The sequence below is a fragment of the Pseudochaenichthys georgianus genome, chromosome 1, assembly GCF_902827115.2.
Source record: "Pseudochaenichthys georgianus chromosome 1, fPseGeo1.2, whole genome shotgun sequence".
NCBI lineage: Eukaryota > Metazoa > Chordata > Actinopteri > Perciformes > Channichthyidae > Pseudochaenichthys > Pseudochaenichthys georgianus.
In genome coordinates, this window is record NC_047503.1 from 7,209,324 (window position 1) to 7,233,042 (window position 23,719).

At 46.7% G+C, this 23,719-nt stretch overlaps 1 protein-coding gene and 1 non-coding gene across 2 annotated transcripts in view; both read right to left on the bottom strand.

Moving 5' to 3' along the window:
- The window catches only part of LOC139434644 (uncharacterized), a 214,817-nt gene that overhangs the window by 86,132 nt on the left and 104,966 nt on the right, over positions 1–23,719 (bottom strand). The gene's annotated exons all lie outside the window — the stretch shown is intronic.
- Positions 15,137–15,208, bottom strand: trnaa-cgc (transfer RNA alanine (anticodon CGC)). Its single transcript has one exon. It is a non-coding gene; the product is annotated as a tRNA-Ala (tRNA).

Consider the following 23,719-nt stretch of genomic DNA (forward strand, 5'->3'; position numbering starts at 1 on the left):
GCTGGAGGCACGGGGTACTGCCATGAGGCAGGAGTTGGTGCTGGAGGCATGGGGTACTGCCATGAGGCAGGAGTTGGTGCTGGAGGCATGGGGTACTGCCATGAGGCAGGGGATGGTGCCGGAGGCATGGGGTACTGCCAAAATGCAGGAGATGGGGCTTGTGGAAGGTGACCCTGCATGTGCGTGGATGGAGCAGAAGAACCTGAGTTAGCTCTGGCACTGCGGCGCTGGCGTATCAATGCCTCACCCTCTATTGTCAGGCTCCTGGATTTATAGGATAACATGTCCGTGCTGCACTGGTTCAGTAGGGAGCTCCCTCGGTAATGGCAAGGAATCCTCAGCTGCCGTTGCCTTTTCCGGAAGCTGCACTCCTTGGAGCAATGAGTCCCGAGCGGTTCTTTTTTGTCTGTCTTGTAACCTAGAAAGACATACAAAATATTGAGAATGTCATACAAAGTGAATTCATCTGAAGTGCAGCTGTTAAAGAGAATGGAGCAAACATATCTTACCAACAAGATACAGTGGTGTTGTTTATAGTGACAAGAACCAAGTCGGTCTTCTCCTGTACCACGAGGCTGTCTTCCAGCAGTTGCTTTATATGGACTGTAAGGGAATATTTGTATGTATTCATGCAAACTATGAAGAAGCTTAAAAGGGGAAAATGATTTGGGTAGAAAACTGTGAACTGGTTTTGGGCCTATTAACATGTGGTTTTTTGAGGACAAAGGAAGGGGGGAAGGTGAGGAGTTAACATACGGTCAACTCAGATCCCTGTGATAATGAAGCTGAGCCACTGTGATTGGGGAACTTAAGATGTGAGGTGTTGATGATATTTGGGCAGCCAATCACGGAGGTCTGGAAGGGAGGCGCAGATAGCTCCTCCTCTTGTAAGCGAGGTATTTAGACAGGAACCACGCTATGTGCTCCCCCTCTTTCCTCTCGCTGGCTCACGTGATATCAGGTAAATATGGGATCCCACAGATAAACTGTATTTAATTTGTACTGTATTGATTGTATTGCATTGTTATATTACCATTAACGTGGATTATTGTTTAACGGTTACTTGGCAGCATTGGATTCCTTCCTGTAAGGAATAACCAGCATATTTAGGGACGCGCGGAGATTTGAGAAAGCGGACCAGTTGTCCACACAAATCTCCTAACAAATGGTGATCCGACGTGCCAAATAAACAGAGCTGTGGAAGGATTCTGACGACCGGAATGGGTCGGGAACAAACGCTTTCAAACACCTCAGACAATCGCAGGGCCCTGCAACTACAAGACAAAAGGTACCAGACGCCTGTTATGAAAATCAACTGTCTGTGATTGGGTATATCTAAAACATTAGGATTGTCTGTAGGCGTTTCACTGTGTTTTTTGGTTTTTAAAAACAAAAAGTTTAAATGGAATATACAATGCATATTTTACTCTGTTAGGAAAGTTATATAAAACACGTGAACGTTGATCGCAAGGTAGACAGAGAGTCCTGCGTGACGAGATATAAAGCGGTTTGGCGTGGATCTCAGGTAGTTTATTCCTGAGTGGCGTGGAAACGGTGCAGTTCGTGGGTTGGGAGGTGAAATTCCTACACGACGAAGCCTGGAAACTCGATATTTCAGATCGAGTCGCCGTTTAAAACTGGGGGTAAATAGCAGACTAAGGCCAATAAGCTAAAGGGCCAGCGGACTGCTATATGTTCAATTCTTGGGAGAGAACGCAAACGTCACCGACATTGTGACGGGACCGGCTCTCGTTTCCCTTGTCTGTAAAAATTAATTTGAAAAGCAAACGTGTGATAAAAGGCTCGCTGAAACCTGGGCGTTTAAGCCCCATGGGATGGTCACATTCCTTATGAGTGTTGAAGCACTGTTCGAGGTTTGGTCTGCCTGTTGAAATAAACATCACATTATCAAGCTGGACAAACTGTACGGGGAATAAATCTGTGTGATTTTTACCTAAAATACTTGTGTGAGCAATTCACAATGCACTCAGAAGAGTGAAGCTCATTTGTGGTCTGCTGCTGCCATCTAGTGGCTGAAAGGGGGTAACACCCTTACAGTTTACTCATTACATTGCTGCTCGGTATTGAAGAAGGGAAGCACGTTAATAGTAACGACGCCAATAGCCTAGTATATTAATACAAGTGAACACATATTTAATTAAGTCAGATAAAAAAGCGAAGTCAATATGGAACATCAGAAAAGTAAAGACAATTCTGAAATTCCAGGGAGTTACAGGGAGCAATGGGAACAGATTAAGAGATTGATTTTAAGTGGAGTCAAACAGGGAGCTAAAGAAAAGGCTTGTAATGATCTCCGATTCCTATACGATAAGATGATAACAGAGAATAGAGTGGAAGATGATGAAAACGTAGGTAATTTGGGCACAGCATTGAATCTATATGAAAGACAGATTATAAAGCAACTTGCACACCTAAACGAACAGAAGCCCAGATGGGTTGCCCGTAGCAAATGGAACAAACAAATACAAGCACTAGATAGATTGAGGAGGATTTGTCACAATGCTGCCCTCGCAATGATTGGGATTTATGTTCCTCCCGTCACAGACGAAAATCTCCCGGGTGCAATGGCAATCCAAAGCCCCATAGAAAAACATGAAGATAAAGACCCGAAGGTGCCTACAGATGGAGACATTCTTGACTATATAGCGGAACGAGTCGAATATTATACAACAATGCAAAATAAGGGTGTCTCTAACTCAGAGCAGAAATCTCAAACGGGGCCCATACAAAACCCAGCTATTCCCACCCGCTCGTCTCTCCTTTACCCGGATTTAGGTACTCTGATTACACAGCCCCCTCCCCCTTATTCTCTCGCTAATAAATTGCAAATGACAGTGGCAGATGCATCGGACACAGAAGGAGGGGAGACTGCCATGAGCGGGGGGAACTATACAATGGTGGGCACAGTAGCATTGAGTCCGTTAAGGGGCGTCCCTACTCCAAAGAAAAGACTACATGTTAAGAAAACACAAGTTTCCTCCCCATTAGACAGAATACACAGCGCACACACCACGCAGAGGCCTAGTTGTAACACAGACCAGGGGCTGGTTTCCCCGAGAAGGGACAGTCGACCGGATAGGGAGCCCACCTCAGAACAATTGACTTCCCTTCTGACAGATCTTACAAAGAGCCACTCAGGCGCTACACAGACAGAAATAACATACATAACTGACCTCCTAGACGAGAGGGAAATACAAGACAGACGGTGCTATGAACAACAGATTCAAGATAGACGTAAGGAGGAAGTCAGGGGACAGGAACAGAGCGGATATGAGGGCTCGGGAGAAGATATAGAGGAAATTAGGGAGAGGAGAGACCAGCACACAGGTGTACGCAGGCGCGCTGAGGAGGGGGAGAAATGTGATCCTTTTCAGAACAGATCACGCCAAACATCGACGTCTTATTACCCATGCGCTGAGGGGGGGGCGTCGGGCCATGAAAGTGAGGAAGAGACAGCAAACCACAGAAGTGGGGGAAGGTCAGCTGGCCATAAAAGGGATAGGGAAACAGCAGGTCATAAAACTGAGGGGTTTTACAATGAAGCAGGAGGCCAGGGTCATAAAGACAGCTGTCAGGACACCTTTCAGCAGAAACAAGCAGGACAGGAAGAGGAAGACAGCAGGGGGGCGAGGTGCAAAGTTAAGCTGATATCTCTGACAGGAACAATCAGTGAACGAGTGGAAGTAGGTCAGGTCCTTTCAATGCCCCGTAACAGATTGAGTTCTCACCACACCGCAGAAGACCCCACCAAGCATGCTTTTATTGCTCCAGTATTACAGGCGCCTTTAGTAGCCGTGCAAAGTGGGAAAACGGCTTATCATCCTTTCACACTAGGGGACATACATGCGCTGATCGATAAAATGCCGTTGCCTACTGAGGGAGGAAGACATTGGATGCGACGGTTTGCAGACATGGCTGTAGGACAGACTATCTGTCTGGGAGATTTCAGGAGAGTACTAGCACAACAGACTTCCTATTATGAGGTAGAAAGAGTTGAGGATAGATCAGGAACATCAAAAATGAAAGATGACGTGCCTATTTCCTTTAACGATGTTCACAGCCTGCTGGGCAAAGCAATGAGAGAGCATTTCCCACAGACAGGGGGAGGGTACGGGGCACTGTCATTTACATTTGCACCTGGAGAGGCTGCAGCAACCATGTTGCTCAGGTCACGCCAACAATACACAGTGGCAACTGACTGCAGTCCAGATAATAATGACCAACATATACAAATGTTTCGTAAGGCAGTGCTTGCAGCGGTACCGAAAGAAATTAAAAGTCTGATGGAGGACAATCCAGAGGTAGATCAGTTAAACACACAGACGTGGGAACGTCATTTAGCCCATCATATGGGTAGATTTAACATACAACATACAGAAAGTAAAACTGAGGAAGAGGAGTTGAGGGTGCAGTTACTGCGAACGCAGCTGGAAATAGCCCGGAAAACAGTTCAGAATGACAAAAAGAATGCCAAACAGTTGATTGTTCACCCAGTAGCGCCGGCCGTGCAGCCACAGGGGCAACAAAACCCACAAGGGGGCCTTTCCAACCAGGGTCCGCCCTATAGTCAGCCCCAATTTGGCTATGATAATGGTTCTTGGCAACAGAGGGGTGGGTTCAGAGGCGGGTTCAGAGGTCGAGGTGGCTTTGGAATGACTCCTGGATTGGACTTATATCAGAAGGTGTGTTTCATTTGCGGACAGCCAGATCACTGGTACAAGCAGTGCCCACATAAAGCCCCACCAGGAAGGGGGCGGGCCAAAGGGGGCCAAAGGGGGACAGAGAGGGTACGGAAGGGGGAACGGATCAGAGAGACCATATGTCCAGACACCCCAGGAGGCTGTCCCATTGCCGCAACAACCAAACCAGGGTCACATTGCCCCTAATGCTATGGCCGCCCCCTATGGCCAGTTTGTCCTGTATGAGGGGCAGCACTACGAACAATGAAGACGCCCAGGGAACTCTGGATGTACGGGCCTGGCGGATCCATACATTACTATGACTGTTAAAGACTCAAAGCTACCATTCCTGGTTGATTCAGGAGCAAGATACTCCACCATCAATTCTCCCGCCTTCAAGGCGTCCCTTTCATCTACAACAGTCTCAGTCATAGGGTTTTCGGGAAAAATAGAAAAAATACCGCTTTCCACGCTGTTATCCACCAAGATAGCAGGACAGACATTCTTGCACCAGTATATTCTTGCACCTAAAAGCCCGGCTAACCTCATGGGAAGGGATATTCTGATCAAAGCGAATGCCTCCATCCTCTGTTCCCCGGATGGACTGATAATATCATTCCCAAATGGCACGAGAATCAACTGTTCGTTATCTACCATAAAATCAGGTTCTCAGATGATGTTGGCCCAGTCCACTGAGGCAGAAGCAACCCAACATGCCACTATATTCTGGGGACGGTTGGACCGACCTCGGGACAACACACCTGGACTATACTCCATTTTTCAACAATGGAAGCCATGGATTAACCTCCTCAGGCCTTATGGCCCCCCTCCAGACCCCCCCCACCTGACGCTAAACTATGATAGGAGAGACGACCAAAGTTATGAATATGAGTATGATAATGAGGTGTCTATGGCCGTTTGGGACGTTACCACGACAAATCTATTTGTGGGACAGGCGGGGGTGGCTGCGTCGGTTGAGCTCTCTGATGAACAGCTGTATTGGTACCGTTTGTCTGCTGAGTCCACACCACACATTTCATTAGCTATCAGGAAGGGTTATGAAGCTAAAGAACTTGGTCCCATGGTAAAGACGCTGCTAGAAGTCGAAGATTGGGAACCTACGCAGATCGCGGCACTGACATACTCTCCCACACACAGAGCTTATCATCTTAAAATCTGCACACAAGAATGCATCCACATGGACAGACACGAAGTAGATAGACATCATGGTAGGGAGAAAACTGACCATGCATATACAGTTGACATGTTGCGTGATCTCCCGTCTGACCTGTGGGCATCGCACTCTCATGATGTAGGTTTCTGCTTAAAAGCCACACCAGTAACATTTGAGGTGAGCAGCTCTGTGCCTGTGAACCGGTCACAATACCCGATCAAACCAAAGGCAAAAGGGGGTGTTGACAAGGCAGTGGAGGGACTGAAGAGAGCAGGGGTGTTAGAACCCTCACAAAGCGTTTGGAACACTCCCATACTTCCTGTATCAAAATCTAGCGGGGAGTACAGAATGGCTCATGATTTGAGAACCGTTAATGCTATTACGACTATAGCTCTGATACCCGTTCCTAACCCCTACACGGCTATCTGTAATATCTCACCTGAACATACATGGTTCACCTGTATTGACCTAGCCAACGCTTTCTTCTGCATACCTCTGGCAGAGAGTATGAGACCTATTTTTTCTTTTACAATAGGAGGGGAGAAACTACAATACACAAGACTACCACAGGGCTTCAGTTTGTCTCCGGGGATATTTAACAAAGTACTCAGGGAACAGCTAGAGGGCGTTACATTGCCAGTGGGGGTAGTATTGATACAGTATGTAGACGACCTTCTCATCGCAGCACCTTCTGCAGCCTCTTGTTTGGAGGCCACCAGAAACCTACTGGTGCGGCCTCCACGCATCAGGGTTCAAAGTCTCCAAGAAAAAGCTACAATGCACCCGTAAAGAGGTGACATTTTTGGGCAGAGTGATTTCCCCAGCAGGCACGGGCATGTCGGCAGCGCATCAGGAACACATTTTGAACCACCCGAAACCCAAAACAGTAAAAGACATGTTGTCTTTTTTGGGTCTCACAGGCTACAGCAGACACTACATCCCAGAGTATAACCTGAAAACAGCTGAACTCAGAAAACTCATCAATGAGAAAGGCATGCGCAATCTCACTGCCACACTGAACTGGACACAAGCTGCAGAAGCTGCGTTCATTTCTCTCAAACAGTCCATGTCCCAAGTCACGGCTCTCGCCTCTGCATCTTATGCATTACCATTCTTTCTTGATGTTTCTGAAAATGAAAACACAGTAAATGGGATTCTTTTTCAGAAAAAGGGGGGTTGTAGGACAATATTGATGTATGTCAGTGTTACACTAGACAGAGTGGAAAACAGAGAACCTCCCTGCATGAGACATGCAGCAGGTACAGCACGTATCTTGAACAAGATTTCACACATTGTGATGAGCCATCCTTTGACAGTACTGACAACACACAGCATTGTCTCTTTTGTGAACTCAAGTGCATTCACAATGACTTCCACAAGACAGACCAGGCTGGAGAAAACTCTGACACAAGCACACATCACCTACACACATGAAGGAGTTAACAGCGCAGACACCATAGGCAGCGGAGAACCCCATAGGTGTGAGGAAAGAATCATCCAGGATGTGAAGATAAGAATAGATCTCAGAGAAGAGCCTATGCCACATGCAGAAAACCTGTTCACAGACGGCTGTTGTTTCAGACACCCCACCGACGGGCTCCAGGCAGCCTACGCAGTGGTGGCTCAAACAGCGGAGGGACAGTTTGAGGAAAGAGCAGCAGGAAAAGTAACAGGGAAAGTCTCAGCACAGTTGGCAGAAGTAATGGGAGTCATTGCAGCATTAGAGCTATCAAAAGGAAAAGATGTAAACATCTATACTGACTCAGCATATGTTCATGGTGTCATACATGTGGAAATGCGCCAGTGGATGAGAGCAGGATTTGTAACGTCCACAAATACCCCCATCAAACATGAGAAAGAGATCAAAAGGCTTGCAGAAGCAGTAATGTTACCTAACAAGTTAGCTTTACTTAAGTGTAAAGGTCACAACACAGAAAATAACTACTTGGCTTGGGGTAACAATGCAGCAGACACAGCAGCTAAAGAGAAGGCAGGATATACACCATGGTATCAAATGCTTGTCTTAAAATCTGCTGACTTGCTGCCCGCAATAACAGACGAGACGCTTAAAGAGGCTCAAGAAGCGGGGTCTCCTCAAGACAAAAAACTATGGTCAAACAGGGGAGCTACCAACAAAGATGGGATATGGTACTCCCCAGATGGGAGACCAGTGATACCCCCAGAGTGGATAAGATCCATGCTTAAAGAAGCACACGGCCCAACACATTGTGGTAAAACTCAGATGAGCAGACACCTGACTCACTGGTGGCACCCTTACCTACCTGACATGATAGCAAATCACCTAGAAGAGTGTGTAATTTGCTTAACCCATAACATCAGAGCCACAGTAAAACCACACCAGTATAACAGTCCTTAGGACTAAGACACAGTTTTGGAGCAGTTTATCATCCACAGTCTCAGGGAAAAGTGGAAAGGATGAACCAGAACTTAAAACAAAAACTCAGCAAAGCATGCGAGGAGACAGGCATGAAATGGTCAGACGCATTGCCTCTAGCTCTTATGTCAATCAGGGGCTCCATTAACAAAGGGACAGGTTTCTCTCCATTTGAGCTCACTCATGGTCACCAGTTCCCAGGCCCAGGGGCCCTAAGTGTAGGAAAGGAAATAGAGGTTCTGAGTTCGAAACCATACTTCCAGCAACTTAAGGGATTAGTGGTAGATTTTTCCACCCAGGTTGCAGAGGCAAAAGGGGGACCCGAGAAACACGAAGCGAACACTGCGGAGTTCGTCTGGCTGAAAGCGATCAGACCCAAGTGGCTGAGACCCAGGTTCTCTGGACCCCATCGGGTGATGCAGAGGACATCTCACGCTGTCCGCTTGGAAGGGAAAGGAGACATCTGGTACCACTGGAATCAGTGCGCCGTGGGGAAACCTCCGGGAAGGACCCTAGACGACCTCATCACGGACGTGGTCTGCGCAGAGGAGGAACCAGACGACAACACTCCTATCACCGAACCAGACGACAACACTCCTATCACCGACCCAGAGGAGGAACCAGAGGACAACACTCCTATCACCGACCCAGAGGAGGAACGGCACTGAGGGAACGAGGCAGAGCGGGGTGGATCAACGCTTCCAGATGGCGTCTGTCTTCTCGACCGGAGGCTGGCGTGTGAAAGCTGTCATCATCCCCCTCATCCTGGGCCTGCTGTACCTGTCCAAGGTAGCCCTGCTTGATGAAGCTGGGGCCATTCCAACGACAGGTGGCGAGGGCTCTCGCCCCTCGGGGGGAGAAAGTAAGGTGCTCTTATCTAAGGGCCCAGACCCTGAGGGCAAAATCACACCAACGGGCCAATCAGTGCCTAGCGACAAAGACAGGTTGTTTCCAAGCACCACACGAACATTCAGTACGATGAGAGAGAGACAAAGAGAGAGACAAAGAGAGAGACACAGAGAGAGAAGAAGGAGGAATGCCCCTCTCTCTGCTCACGAACCACAGAACATTTCTTTTAACTGCCCAACTGCAATATGTGACTCACCAAACTGTGTTATTAAGTACCCTGTGTTTTTTAACAAGGGGGGCGACTCCACGGTGTGGAAAGCGTATCCAAGGACACAGTATCAGGAGTTCCGGGTTTCGCCACGGATGGTAAGAATAATACTCAACACCATTGCAAATATGCCCCCAGAACTGTGGTGTACCACGGCAGAACAGTTAAAATACGAGTCCCAGTGCACGACAAGGAAACCAGATTACAAAGCTCCCGATTCGGGGGTCACCGGATGTGCATTTATTGAACCAGAGCATGAAACACGTTTTCCAAAGAAGGCTTTAATCGCTCCACCTAAACTAACTAAGACCAATTCGGCAATAAGTTTAATGTTAGACTATGCACACGAACGTAATGTTAGTAACTGTTGGCTGTGCCAGAACCTGCCAGAATCCGTACATTCTCCCATGTTTAGCCCCATTCCTTTCTCAAAAACTGACTACAGTTATGTTAGCTGGAATGACATAGCATCCCGCATTGGAGATGATGCCGAGGATTGTTACACTCCATCGTACCCAATAGGTACCCAAGGGTTTAATCTCGCTCATTGTTGAGACAGTAAATAAAGATTACCTGCCAGAGGGCTTCAAACAGTTGACGGTCCTGAGACTAATATATGTGAAGAAATATATTAACCTAGCTTTTGAATACAGATTCCAATTAGCTCTAGCCCAGACTAATTGCTCGGTTAACTTTGCCAGTCCAATATGTACACTGCAACCACACACTCCATATTTATTAGTTGAGGCTTTGGTAACAGTAGTGCCCTGGTTTGGCTCCAGAACAGTGGACTCAGTTGTGGTTAAAATACATGACTGTTCACAGCCATTACCCTTAGGTAAGTCCCCTACCCGTGACTGTTCTGTCTATGTTCCCCCAGTTGTAGTACATGAGTGGAAGAATGTGTCCATCTGTTTCCAGAATGAAAGAGGATCTCTTACCTCTCCAGATGTGGGACACAGCGACTGTAATACTGTAATAACGGTGCAGTTAGCCAGAACGCCCCTCCCACAGAGAGTTTACTTAGTTTGTGGGGACCGAGCCTATGGCTGTATGCCTTATGACATTTTCTATGGCACCTGTTACCTGGCCTATCTAATCCCTTTAATCCGTGAAGTAAAGGCTGATGAGATTGCAGCTATACTTCCCTCTCTACATAGGAACAGCAGGTCAATTACAAAAGGACAGCGGATGGCTAGTCTATTGTTACCATGGTACGGTATTTATGTTTCTCAGAAGGAAATTGTGGCGTTGTCCAAAGTAGTGGAAAATCACTTAAATGCATCTAACACCGCCATGTTAGCCGAACATAAAGAATTACAGGAGGTTAGGACTGTGGCATTACAGAATCGTATGGCACTGGATCTTCTATTAGCCGCCCAGGGGGGCACATGCAAGGTGATTGGATTTGAGTGTTGTTCTTTCATCTCTGATGCTACTCCTGAGGTAATGGACATGGCTCATGATACCGCCAGGGGGATAAAAGAGTTGCATGAAACTCATGGGTTTACCCTTGGGGATTTAACTGGAACTTTTGGATCGTGGGGTGCGGGGTTGGTTAAATTTGCTGTGACCGTTTCAATGTTTATCCTAGTTGTGCTAATTGTGATAATCTGCTTGGTCACTGTAGTTAAACTAGCCATACGAAAGATGACCAAAACCGCCCTCCAGGCTCCCCAGACACTAGTAGGATATTCCACAGTAAATGACTCCGTGTTGATGTACGACGCCCAGCTTTCAGATCCGTGGGGCTCAATCACGGCGTCTGCGCCATGGGGACCCCCACAAAATGAATGACAAGTTGATTAAAATTGACACTCAGAATGTAGAAGATGTATATATCTTTTCGGGTTTTTACACTACGCAATAAATGTCTGATTCTTCTTTTCAGATTTTTGAACCGTGTATTGGACTAAAATAAATGTATTGATAAGTGCCTTACTTTGGACTAAAGACACTGCAATTTTGCAGATTACAGATTAATTCAATCACCACTGTGAAGGTTATACTTTAAACTGTGAATTTCAACTGGACCTTTACAATCCAGATTTTATACCTCAGGTGGATTTCTAATAATCCTAACAGTTTAAATGTGTTTTTACTATAAGGGTCTTGAAGCAAATCTTTGAGATGCAAGCTATTTTTAAAGTTTGTAATTTGATGATTGAGGAGGACTGAAGGATAAATGATAAAATATGTTATTTGGATGTTATTTTACTGTTTTCTTCTATATTTTTGGTATGTTTATTTTTGTGCTATTGATAAACGATTTGTCTAAACACTGATGAGAGATGATTTTCTATTACGATTAGCGGTACTCAATCATTCTGATTGAAGGTTTTTTATTAACTTTGTTGTTACTAAGTAATGTAATTGATGTATGGAGTTATTTACATATTTTGGTATTTCTACACGGTCATATGAAGTTGATATGTGGAGCCATTCCTGAATGTTTAAATAGTCTGAATCCCAGGTTATAATGTGAATGTCTTGGAATAGTTGGTCTCTTAAGTGGAGACAAAAAGGGGGATTTGTAACGGAATATTTGTATGTATTCATGCAAACTATGAAGAAGCTTAAAAGGGGGAAATGATTTGGGTAGAAAACTGTGAACTGGTTTTGGGCCTATTAACATGTGGTTTTTTGAGGACAAAGGAAGAGGGGGGAAGGTGAGGAGTTAACATACGGTCAACTCAGATCCCTGTGATAATGAAGCTGAGCCACTGTGATTGGGGAACTTAAGATGTGAGGTGTTGATGATATTTGGGCAGCCAATCACGGAGGTCTGGAAGGGAGGCGCAGATAGCTCCTCCTCTTGTAAGCGAGGTATTTAGACAGGAACCACGCTATGTGCTCCCCCTCTTTCCTCTCGCTGGCTCACGTGATATCAGGTAAATATGGGATCCCACAGATAAACTGTATTTAATTTGTACTGTATTGATTGTATTGCATTGTTATATTACCATTAAAGTGGATTATTGTTTAACGGTTACTTGGCAGCATTGGATTCCTTCCTGTAAGGAATAACCAGCATGTTTAGGGACGCGCAGAGATTTGAGAAAGCGGACCAGTTGTCCACACAAATCTCCTAACAGGACGTAGGATTGCACCATCGACTGCGGAATAGGCAAGGTTTTACCCTTGCTGTCTTTGGGTCGGTTTCATGCAAGCTCAAACTCCTTCAAAAGCCTGAGTGAAACACATTCACATATGCGGTTGGCATCAGGTCTCAGAGCTGCCTGACCATGGGTCATGAATAGTCTGTGAAGGGAAAAGACAATTTATAAATATTATACGGATATACAGTACAACCCCACTTCACAAATGGACTATACCAGTTCATTTGTCTGAATCCATTAGTATGAGTCTAAAATGCTGTGAGGGTTAGACATACAAAACCACTTACTACTAACTACTTAAGATATATGTGAATTATGTAATGTGTGCATCCACTATAAGTCAGTTCACCTTTCAGCTGCTTGTTGGCCTGGCGCAGAGCCACTTTGTTTCCTGGAAGCTCTCCATGGTACAGGCAAGGTCCTTTTTTTGGACTTCAGGCTATAGGTTGTGGGTTGCTTATCCATTTGATGTAGCTTTGAATACAGCCTCACTATGTCATCCGTCTCGCCTACTGATAATGCCGTTATTGTTCTATTAAGTAGAACAAGATACTTGGCCAAGTCATCCACAGCCTCCCATCCCTGAACACCTCGAGAATCACAGCGGGTATTCTGAAAAATGAACAACCATTGATAAATGATTAATAAATGGTCACATGACCTGAGTCGATGTCCTGGGCGCAGAGACGTTTTTGTCAGAAGTACACATCTGGCAGGACTGTGAGACATCATCGTGCTATAAGCACACAACAGTAATTGACTATTTGAGACTTAATGAAACAAGTTATTCATAGCATGTGCGGAGCAATAATTAATCAGAAGAATTTAAAAACAATGTGATTTTACAATAGGTCAGATTACCTGAGAGGTTGTGTAAGTGGAGGCGTCGGGTGAGTCAGCAGGAAGAGAAATAGCGGATTCGGGCTCTTCAGGTGGGCTCTCAGCTGTATCACTTTGGGGGGATAGTGCCAACGACTGTGCAGCCGTACCGGCCATGAGAGACAAACAGTTGAGTAAAAATATCCTTGAAATTGATATTGCCATAAAAATGTATCTAAATGCATGCAACACAAAAAGACAAATGTAGCCTATGCGATAAAAACATCATTCAAAACATGTATGTTCTTCTAGAATTCATATGCCAGGGCAATAAAACAATAATCAGATTACCTGAGATGATGTGTGAGGTGATGCACCGCGGGGTGCTGAAGTGTCCACTTCCGAGGGGCGCTGACTGAGGATCTCCACTGCATCACTAATTGTGATGTCAAGGCACTCCTCCTCCTGAACTTCTTCAACCTGGCGGTCTGGAACAATGGTGCCAAGTTCACTGTCCTGTTGTGGACCCAGCAGATCTCCTCTGTCCGCCCAAACCAGCAAATACTCCACAGCTATACGCTCACCTGCCATAAAATAAATTATGAAAAAGAAAATGTTTAAATGTGGAGAAATAGACAAGTTGCTACTAGAAAGAACAAGAACAGAAAGGCCTAGTTGCAGTGAACATGGGGCGTCCTGAAGTGACTTACCAGTGGGTTTCCCAGGGGGGATGAATTCTGGTAGTAGCGCACAACCAAGCACTCGCTGGCTGAGGGCATTTAAATTAGTCTTCAGTCGGACATTGTAGATCCTGGTTTGTGAAGCACCACTCACATGTACAGCTACATGGGCTCGATGCATGTTCCATCTGTAACTCCCTTAACCCGTACAACAGAGACATCCTTGATAGCGACTATTACGTTCCCTTCTACGCTATGGGAATCAACTGGAAGCAATACAACCAGAATGGGATTGGTAAAAGTTATAAGCTGTTTTATTGCACAACCGGTGAACAAAATGGCGGGCCAGCAGCCTGAAACACACACATTTCCCCAACCACTGGTTTAAATAACAAACAATAGAGGCCACAAGGGCGCAAGTTTAAAGGGGCAACCAAACTAAGGGAGGACTCTAAAAAGTGAGTCTAAACGCATACAGGGAAACTAAATATTCACACACTAAATAAAGAAGGAAACAAAACCTCACTGTAAAAGTGGTACAACTAGCAAAGGAAGGCTGTAAGGAAACACAGCTAGGACAACAGTCAAACAATACTAAACTAATCTAAGCACATCTAATCACAATAACACGGTCCACACCAGTTAACCCCCAGAATGAAGAGCAAATAGCGAGAGGCATCTGTTCACTCACACACTTTGTAGTCCTCTCAAGCAGGTGTGCGCTGGGCTTGCACAGGGATTGGAGAACGTCGGGCCCGGCGTGCTCCAATCAGTGTCCTCGGAAGTGGACCAGGAGATGACAGCCAATGATGTCCGGGCAACCACACAGCTCATTTACATAATCACACACAGCTCGCATACTAACCTGGACAATACATCAGCCAACGCGTTCTCTGAGGTCTGTTTAAGACGGATGTCTTGTTTTGTAGTCCCGCACGATCAGAGCCCAGCACATGAGACGCGGATCATGCTTGTGTATGCTAAGCCAGGCTACGTAGGGATCATAACAGAGGAACACGACTATGATTGCCCTTGTGATACATGATGCATGCTTTTATGTGCTCCTTTTCAACACTTTTTACACATTAACCCGTACAACAGAGACATCCTTGATAGCGACCATAATATTAGTTGGAGATGCCGGGTATTGAACCCGGGGCCTCATACATGCGAAGCATGCGCTCTACCACTGAGCTACATCCCCTGCATTTCCGTGAACTATATCACCATCGTTGGCCAAAAACGTTTACATTGCCAACTTTTAAATTTGTCTGGTCATTTGTACTAAAAAAGAGCCCGGCATTTGAAAATGATACAAAAACTTGTATTGGAGGAATGGGACCAGGCATCTTTGAGATAATACAATTTTGTTCAGGAAGCCGAATTAAAAGGTCTGGAAAGTAGTGAAAATAATTCTCGTTTCCACAGTTCAGTCACGCGTTCTGCAGGGTCATGCTAGTTGTGGCGAATGTGGCTTACGTAGCATGATGCCTCTCCCTGGAAAAACAAAAGGCATTATATTTTGGCTATTTCACCCGGTTCTTTCTATCGGGGACAGTGCCCGGTCTCGGGTGTCTCCCAACGGCCTGTGTCCAGCCGTTTCCCGCCCCCCACTCATCCATATATTAACAGATTTTCCTCACTGATCGAATGGCAAACGTGACCCACCATCCGCCGGCCTAGTGGTCGGTGGTCGGTTCCTCCGAACTGCGGGTTTGACTCTGATGGCCGGGAGGGTTTGCTGCGTTGGGGTGGGGGACTTCCCCCACTCTGCGTCTCTCTTCCTTCCCGGGCCGGGCGATATGAAGCGTGACCATGACGCACCGTCTGACTCAGGAGTCCGGGTCCCGCAGCGGGGTTGAGGTTCCGGGCTGGAACCTCCCCACCTCCGCCGCGGTGCACCCGGCAAACACGGTTGTTTCTCGAACCCTCCACTGTTGTGTAGCGGGTGTAACTAAAATACAAGATGTCGTTATTTGTATATATAAATATATATATATATATATATCTCTATATAGATATATCCGTGATGAGTCTCGTGACTGACTTCAATTAGACGAGTCCTTCGGGGGGCGGGGAAAAAACGTGTTCGTCAGAATCTTCACTTCCTGTACTGAGAGTGGAGGTGTCCTGAGAGAGGAGCCTACACCGGAACTGTACTGAGAGTGGAGGCCTGCAGGCAGGCTCCCATGAGCTTGTTAGCCTAAGCTAGCTTGGGAGCATCTAAAAAAACGGGTTTCAGCTCTTTACCCTTTTTCGCATCGAGCATGAGCAGGAGTTAGGTGCTGATGTCACTAACAAATGCTAACCGGCTCCGCCCACTTTGGGCTTACAGCAACTGCATTTACCTATGGGTGACGTCAAGAACACTATGTCCATTGATATGTACGTTCTATGTTCCATAAGTATATTAGAAGTCATGTCTGCTCAGGGACAAGTAACAGTTTCTTCAAGTTAAAGGGCCCATGTCATGCTTTTACGGTTATTACCCGTCCCCTTGTGTGTTATGAAGGTTTTTATGCATGTAAACGGTCTTCATGTAAACGGTCAAAGTACACCCTGTAGCGAGTAAAACTCTAACACAGAAAATACCTGTCTATGCTGCCCCAAAACGCCTCGTTGGAAATGTCTCATTTTCCATTGTTTTCTTCCTGGGTTCTCTGACGTCTAAATGGACCAATCCGCGGAGCACCTCACACACCAGGATCCCTTGGCTAACTAACAGGGAGTCTCCATTGACTTGCATAGAGCTCCATGAACGCTGGTAATAGACGAGTTAGGATCACGGAAATGCTCTCCGCAGACCCATTCTCACAGCGTTATAAACCTTTTTCTTTCTCAATATCAAGCCACACTTATTGTTTTTTACTTCGGCTGTGAGTGTTTTTGTGTGTTCAGGATGAATTTCGCTGCGTCTCGCTGTATCGCCGTCCCGGAAACCTGTCCGTTCCCCGCAGCAGCGGCGAGCAGCAGTGAGCCTCGCAACGTCCCGACCAATCAGAGCACACTGGGCTCACAGGGAGGTGTGCAGGGGGGGCAGGAGCGCCATCAAGCCGTTTAGGACAGAGAGTGAATACCTGGCGAATACACATACTATACAGAGATGCTGTATGAGAAACCAATGTGATTTTGGAAAATTGCACAATTTAAATCTATTCTAGTAGACCTCAACAATGGAAATATGATCAGTAGAAATGGCCATGACATGGGACCTTTAAATCAGAAACATTCAAATGTGATCGATAGTTTTAAGGATTTTCCATTCTCCAAATTAAGTTGGTTGATAGTGGAGTTACTATTAAACTGTGATTAATAAGTTATGCACGTCCGAAAGAGTTTTAGAACAGCAAGTTTAAACCTTCGGCTTTAAATGGGCTACATTATTTTACGAAAATATTTGATAAGTTATCCAAGACTCATTTATAACTTTTGTATCTACATCAAATACAGATATACGGTCAATACAATCAGGTCGACCTTCAAGGATAAGCAGCTCGACTTTATTTGTGGTCTTGGCTTGACTGATTAGCAACCCACTTATTTTATTTCCCAGCAACTAAAATCAGCAAGTGTTACTACTTTAGGTCAAGGACAAATATCACCTAGAAACAAAACAATCCAAAACATCAAACCTCTAGTTCTCAATCATAAGCACTCACCTTTTAATTAATCTCAAATTACATTGATGTTTTTTTCCGAAGTTCTCTAAGAAAATAGCATTGTGTTTTCGATTCCAATTGTTTCGGGAAATGACTTGAATAAACAGTGATAGATTGAGATCTGATTGCAAACATGCTGATAAGTTTATCACATGCTTGTTAAGAACACATCAGACTGATATGTGTTAGCGTGATGTGGGACTATAAAGCCCAGAACTCTTTGAGATCTCCATTCAGAAGACCATCCCTCATTCATGGGGGCGGTGGTGGCGGCGAAGTCCATTGGGACTTGGCTTTGGCAACTGGAAGGTTACCAGTTCAAGTCCCGGAAAGACCAAGTGCTACCGAGGTGTCCCTGAGCAAGGCACTGTTCCCTACACGGCTCCCCGGGCGCCGTACATAATGGGTCCTAACACTAGGATGGGTCAAATGCAGAGAAACCATTTAGTTACATAGTACCTGTACTACGTAATGACAATAAGTTGAATCTTCTTCTTCTTCTTCATCCCTCATTCACCAAAATCAGGTAAGCCTCTTTGCTGCCGTATATGCCTAATCATAACCATAAGAAGTGAATTTCAGAGAATCTGATAGATAAACCTTTTTGTTATGTCAGGAACGTGTCATTCATCACCAAGAAGTTGTCTCTTGTCCTGTGTGTTCTCCTTGCTGTTGTCCTCTCTGTTAGGGCTGCAGGTATGTGAACTAGAAATGACATAGGTACATAGGTAAATGGTTAATGTCTTATTTCTTGTCAACAAAGACATCTAAATTACTATAATATCCACTTTTGATAAGCCAATTTAAGTGATTTAGGAGATGTTAATCTACCGGATCTTTCTTCAAAAATATTTGTACATACCCCTTTGCATTGTATAGTTGTTAATATCCACATACAGCATGTGGGAAAATTAGAATGATATTATATTCCTAACTTATGTTGTCTTTTTCTGCTTGTACATGCATTTTCTCTAATATCCAGCAGGGGGCCACAGGTTGCAGATAGAAGCCTTAGAAGGCCAATTTTATAGAAATCTGCGAGAAAATGACAATACTTCTCGTTGTTACTATCGGCTCAGAGAACCTTTTTCCAGATACGTTTTTGGTTTCAGTCTTTAGTTTCAAGTACTTTTTATTACAGCATGATGTTTATTTTATAAATCAGGTCCAATATGAATAAATAGACAATAAAACAGGGTATGCCTTAGGGCGGGTCTACCCAGCAATTGATTGTTTGCTACCTCACAATTGTCAAGTTGATGATTGTCCGTGATCTCATTTGAGTAAATATCAGATTAACTTGTATTTTAAAACTAGCAGAATATGTTGATTTATGGCAGATTTTACATCATAATCTTCTTCTTCACAGTGTCAAACAATGTAGAGGCTGTCACTACAACCACGGTCCCTATCACGGGACTTTACAATGACACCACCACTCCTCCAACTACAACTACTACAATGCCCCCTACAGTCACAGCAACTCCACCTATCTCTTCTCCATCAACAACAACACCAGTTCCGACCACACAAGCCCCCCGAGCCAGATAATGTGTCCCAAAGGAAGGGAGCTGTTCCAGGGACGTTGCTACATGTTGGTGAATAACGCCATGCCCTGGTCCCAGGCTTAGGTAAACACTCAACAAGGCTACAGCCCCAAAAACAATGTCTTTAGAAAATGTCTTAATTTCTTCTCGGCAAATACCACTTTTTTGCAGTCTCTAACCCGAGGGATGTTGTACCCTGTCAAACCCCAATTAGGCCCACATTTTTATTAGAGCAGGTAGAAATATGGTTGTGCGCAAGGTGATATGATATGATGTTGTTAAATTCTAGAGTGGGGTTTGCAGAGAAAAAATACTTTACTTATGAATCATTCACATGATCATGTTTATGTAGCAATATTCAGATTTAGCAGTTACAATTGTGTTCCCAGATTGTCAGTAGTGTTCTTTTCGTAAAAATATTTTAGGAAATATAAGGAAGAAAACCCTCTCTGAAGAACCAGCACCTTACCGTGGTAGAGAGGTTTGTGTGCCCTGATGAACCTGGGGGCTGTGTTGTCTGGAACCTTGTGTTCCTGGTAGGGTCTCCCATGGCAAATTGGTCTCAGGCAAGGGGCCTGACTAAGATTGGTTCAAAAGACCTCATGAAAGGAAAAACAAGAAGTGAGGATACCCGGCCCGGAGGAAGCCCGGGGTCCCCTTCTGGAGCCAGGCCCAGAAGGAGGACTCGTCGGCGAGCGTCTGGTGGCCGGGCTTGCCACGGAGCCCGGCCGGGCCCAGCCCGAAAAGGCAACGTGGGCAACACCTCCGCTTCTCTGTCCCGCGGGCCCACCACCTACGGGAAACATCGATGGGGTCGGGTGCGCTGCCAGACGGGTGGCAGTGAAAGCGGAGGGTCTCGACGGACCAGACCCGGGCGGCAGAAGCTGGCTTTGGGGACGTGGAACGTCACCTCTCTGGGGGGGAAGGAGCCGGAGCTTGTGCGGGAGGTGGAGCGGTACCAGTTGGATCTGGTTGGGCTCACCTCTACGCACAGCGTCGGCTCTGGAACCTTACTTCTGGATAGGGGTTGGACTCTATTCTTCTCCGGAGTTGCTCAAGGTGTGAGGCGCCGGGCGGGTGTGGGGACACTCACAAGTCCCCGGTTAGGTGCTTCGTTGTTGGAGTTTACCCCAGTGGACGAGAGGGTCGCCTCCCTACGCCTGCGGGTTATGGGGGGGAAAACTCTGACTGTTGTGTGAGCTTATGCACCCAACAGCAGTTCAGAGTATTCGGCCTTCTTGGAGACCCTGGAAAGAGTCCTGTATGGGGCTCCTGAAGGGGACTCCTTAGTCTTGCTGGGAGACTTCAACGCACATGTGGGCAATGATGGAGACACTTGGAGGGGCGTGATTGGGAGGAACGGCCCCCCTGATCTGAACCGGAGTGGTGGTTTGTTACTGGACTTCTGTGCTAGTCATGGATTGGCCATAACAAACACCATGTTCGAACATAAGGATGCTCATAAGTGTACGTGGTACCAGAGCACCCTAGGCAGAAGGTCCATGATCGATTTCGTTATCGTATCATCGGACCTGAGGCCGTATGTTTTGGACACTCGGGTAAAGAGAGGAGCGGAGTTGTCAACTGATCACCATCTGGTGGTGAGTTGGGTCGAGTGGCGGGGGAAGCCTCTGGATAGACCTGGTAAGCCCAAACGTGTAGTTCGGGTGAACTGGGAACGTCTGGAGGAGGCCCAAGTTCAGGAGGCCTTCAACTCACACCTCCGGCGGAGCTTTTCGGGCATTCCTGTGGAGGTTGGGGACATTGAACCAGAGTGGTCGGTGTTCAAAGCCTCTATTGCCGAAGCCGCGGTGGGGAGCTGTGGTCTCAAGGTCTTAGGTGCCTCAAGGGGCGGTAACCCTCGAACCTCCTGGTGGACACCGGTGGTCAGGGAAGCCGTCCGACTGAAGAAGGAGGCCTTCAGGGATTTGTTATCCCGGGGGACTCCCGAAGCAGTTGCAAGGTACCGACAGGCCCGAAGGGCAGCAGCCTCATCCGTGGCCGAGGCAAAGCAGCGGGTGTGGGAGAAGTTCGGAGAAGACATGGAGAAGGACTTTCGGGCGGCACCAAAGTTGTTCTGGAAAACTGTCCGACACCTCAGGAGGGGGAAGCAGGGAACCATCCAAGCTGTGTACAGTAAGGATGGGACGTTGTTGACCTCAACTGATGGAGTGTTGGGACGTTGGAAGGAACACTTTGAGGAACTCCTGAACCCGACAACTCCGCCCTCTATGTTAGAGGCAGAGCTGGAGTATGACGGGGGATCAACGCCAATCTCCCGGGGGGAGGTCACTGAGGTCGTCAAACAACTCCACAGTGGCAAAGCCCCGGGGGTGGATGAGATCCGCCCGGAAATGCTGAAGGCTCTGGGTGTTGAGGGACTGTCATGGTTGACACGTCTCATCAACGTTGCGTGGAAGTCGGAAACGGTACCGAAGGAGTGGCAGACCGGGGTGGTGGTCCCCCTTTTCAAAAAGGGGGATCAGAGGGTGTGTGCCAATTACAGAGGCATCACACTACTCAGCCTCCCCGGGAAAGTTTACTCCAAGGTACTCGAAAGGAGGGTCAGGCCGATTGTCGAACCTTAGATTGAGGAGGAACAATGCGGATTCCGTCCTGGTCGTGGAACGACGGATCAGCTTTTTACTCTCGCAAGGATCCTGGAGGGGGCCTGGGAGTACGCTTATCCGGTCTACATGTGTTTTGTAGACTTGGAGAAGGCGTATGACCGGGTTCCCAGGGAGTTACTGTGGGAGGTGCTGCGGGAGTATGGGGTGAGGGGGTCTCTACTCAGGGCCATCCAATCTCTGTACTCCCAAAGCGAGAGCTGTGTCCGGGTCCTCGGCAGTAAGTCGGACCCATTTCCGGTGAGGGTTGGCCTCCGCCAGGGCTGCGCTTTGTCACCAATCCTGTTTGTAATATACATGGATCGGATTTCGAGGCGTAGTCGTGGGGGGGGGGGTCTGCAGTTCGGTGGACTAAGGATTGCACCACTGCTTTTTGCAGATGATGTGGTTCTGATGGCTTCATCGGTCTGTGAAGCGGCTGGGATGAGGATCAGCACCTCCAAATCTGAGGCCATGGTTCTCAGCAGGAAACCGATGGACTGTCCACTCCAAGTAGGGAATGAGTCCTTACCCCAAGTGAAGGAGTTCAAGTATCTCGGGGTCTTGTTCTCGAGTGAGGGATCAATGGAGCGTGAGATGGGCCGGAGAATCGGAGCAGCGGGAGCGGTATTGCAGTCGCTTTACCGCACCGTTGTGACGAAAAGGGAGCTGAGCCGGAAGGCAAAGCTCTCTGTCTACCGGGCCATTTTCGTTCCTACCCTCACCTATGGTCATGAAGGATGGGTCATGACCGAAAGAACGAGATCGCGGATACAAGCGGCCGAGATGGGTTTCCTCCGCCGGGTGGCTGGTGTCTCCCTTAGAGATAAGGTGAGAAGTTCGGTCATCAGGGAGGGACTCGGAGTTGAGCCGCTCCTCCTTCGCGTCGAAAGAAGCCAGTTGAGGTGGTTCGGGCACCTAGTTAGGATGCCACCTGGGCGCCTCCCTAGGGAGGTGTTCCAGGCACGTCCAGCTGGGAAGAGACCAAGGGGTAGACCTAGGACCAGGTGGAGGGATTATATCTCTTCGCTGGCCTGGGAGCGCCTTGGGATCCCCCAGTCAGAGCTGGTTGATGTCGCCAGGGAAAAGAAAGTTTGGGGCTCTCTGCTGGAACTGCTACCCCCGCGACCCGACCACGGATAAGCGGGAGAAGATGGATGGATGGATGGATAAGGAAGAAAACAAAACCAAACAAATTGATATATCGCAAATTAAGTTAACTGAGGACCTCTGACTAAGTGTAATATATTTAATGGATACTTCATATTATATTCAATGCATAACAATAACCGTACAGAACAACTTATAAACTGTACATTTACTTGTTAGGCTCCTTCTGACCATCCAATTTTATTTAATTTTATTTCAATGCGTCTCTTTTTGTTTTTTATGTCTTCCTCTCCTCCACCAGTCCAACTGTGCTGCACTTGGGTCCATGTTGGTCTCCGTCCAAAGCACTCAGGAGTACGGTTTCCACCAACAACTCACCAACAACAATGGTTATTCAGAGGCAATGATGTATTCATATTAGTCAATTTTAATCAATTAGTCAATATTAATCCACAGCAACACAAATACATAAAGGTATGTGAGACCAGAGAGGAACATTAACGCCTCCGTCCACACAGCAGCTTTGAAAAAATCTTGAAAATCTTGGAGCTGGGCATGTCCTTGAGCTTGGGGATTTTTTGCGAGCAACGCGACCAACAACCAATCACATGAATCTCCCGCCCCCGACATACAAAGCAAAAAACCCCGGGGATTTAATGCGAGCAATATATATATATATATAAACTCCCCAAACAGGCGAAAAACTACCAGTTTCACCCACTGCCACCTCCCTCCATGCCTGGTTCCTCCGGTTTGTATCCCGTTAATAGTTCTGGTCGTAAAGAACCGGGTG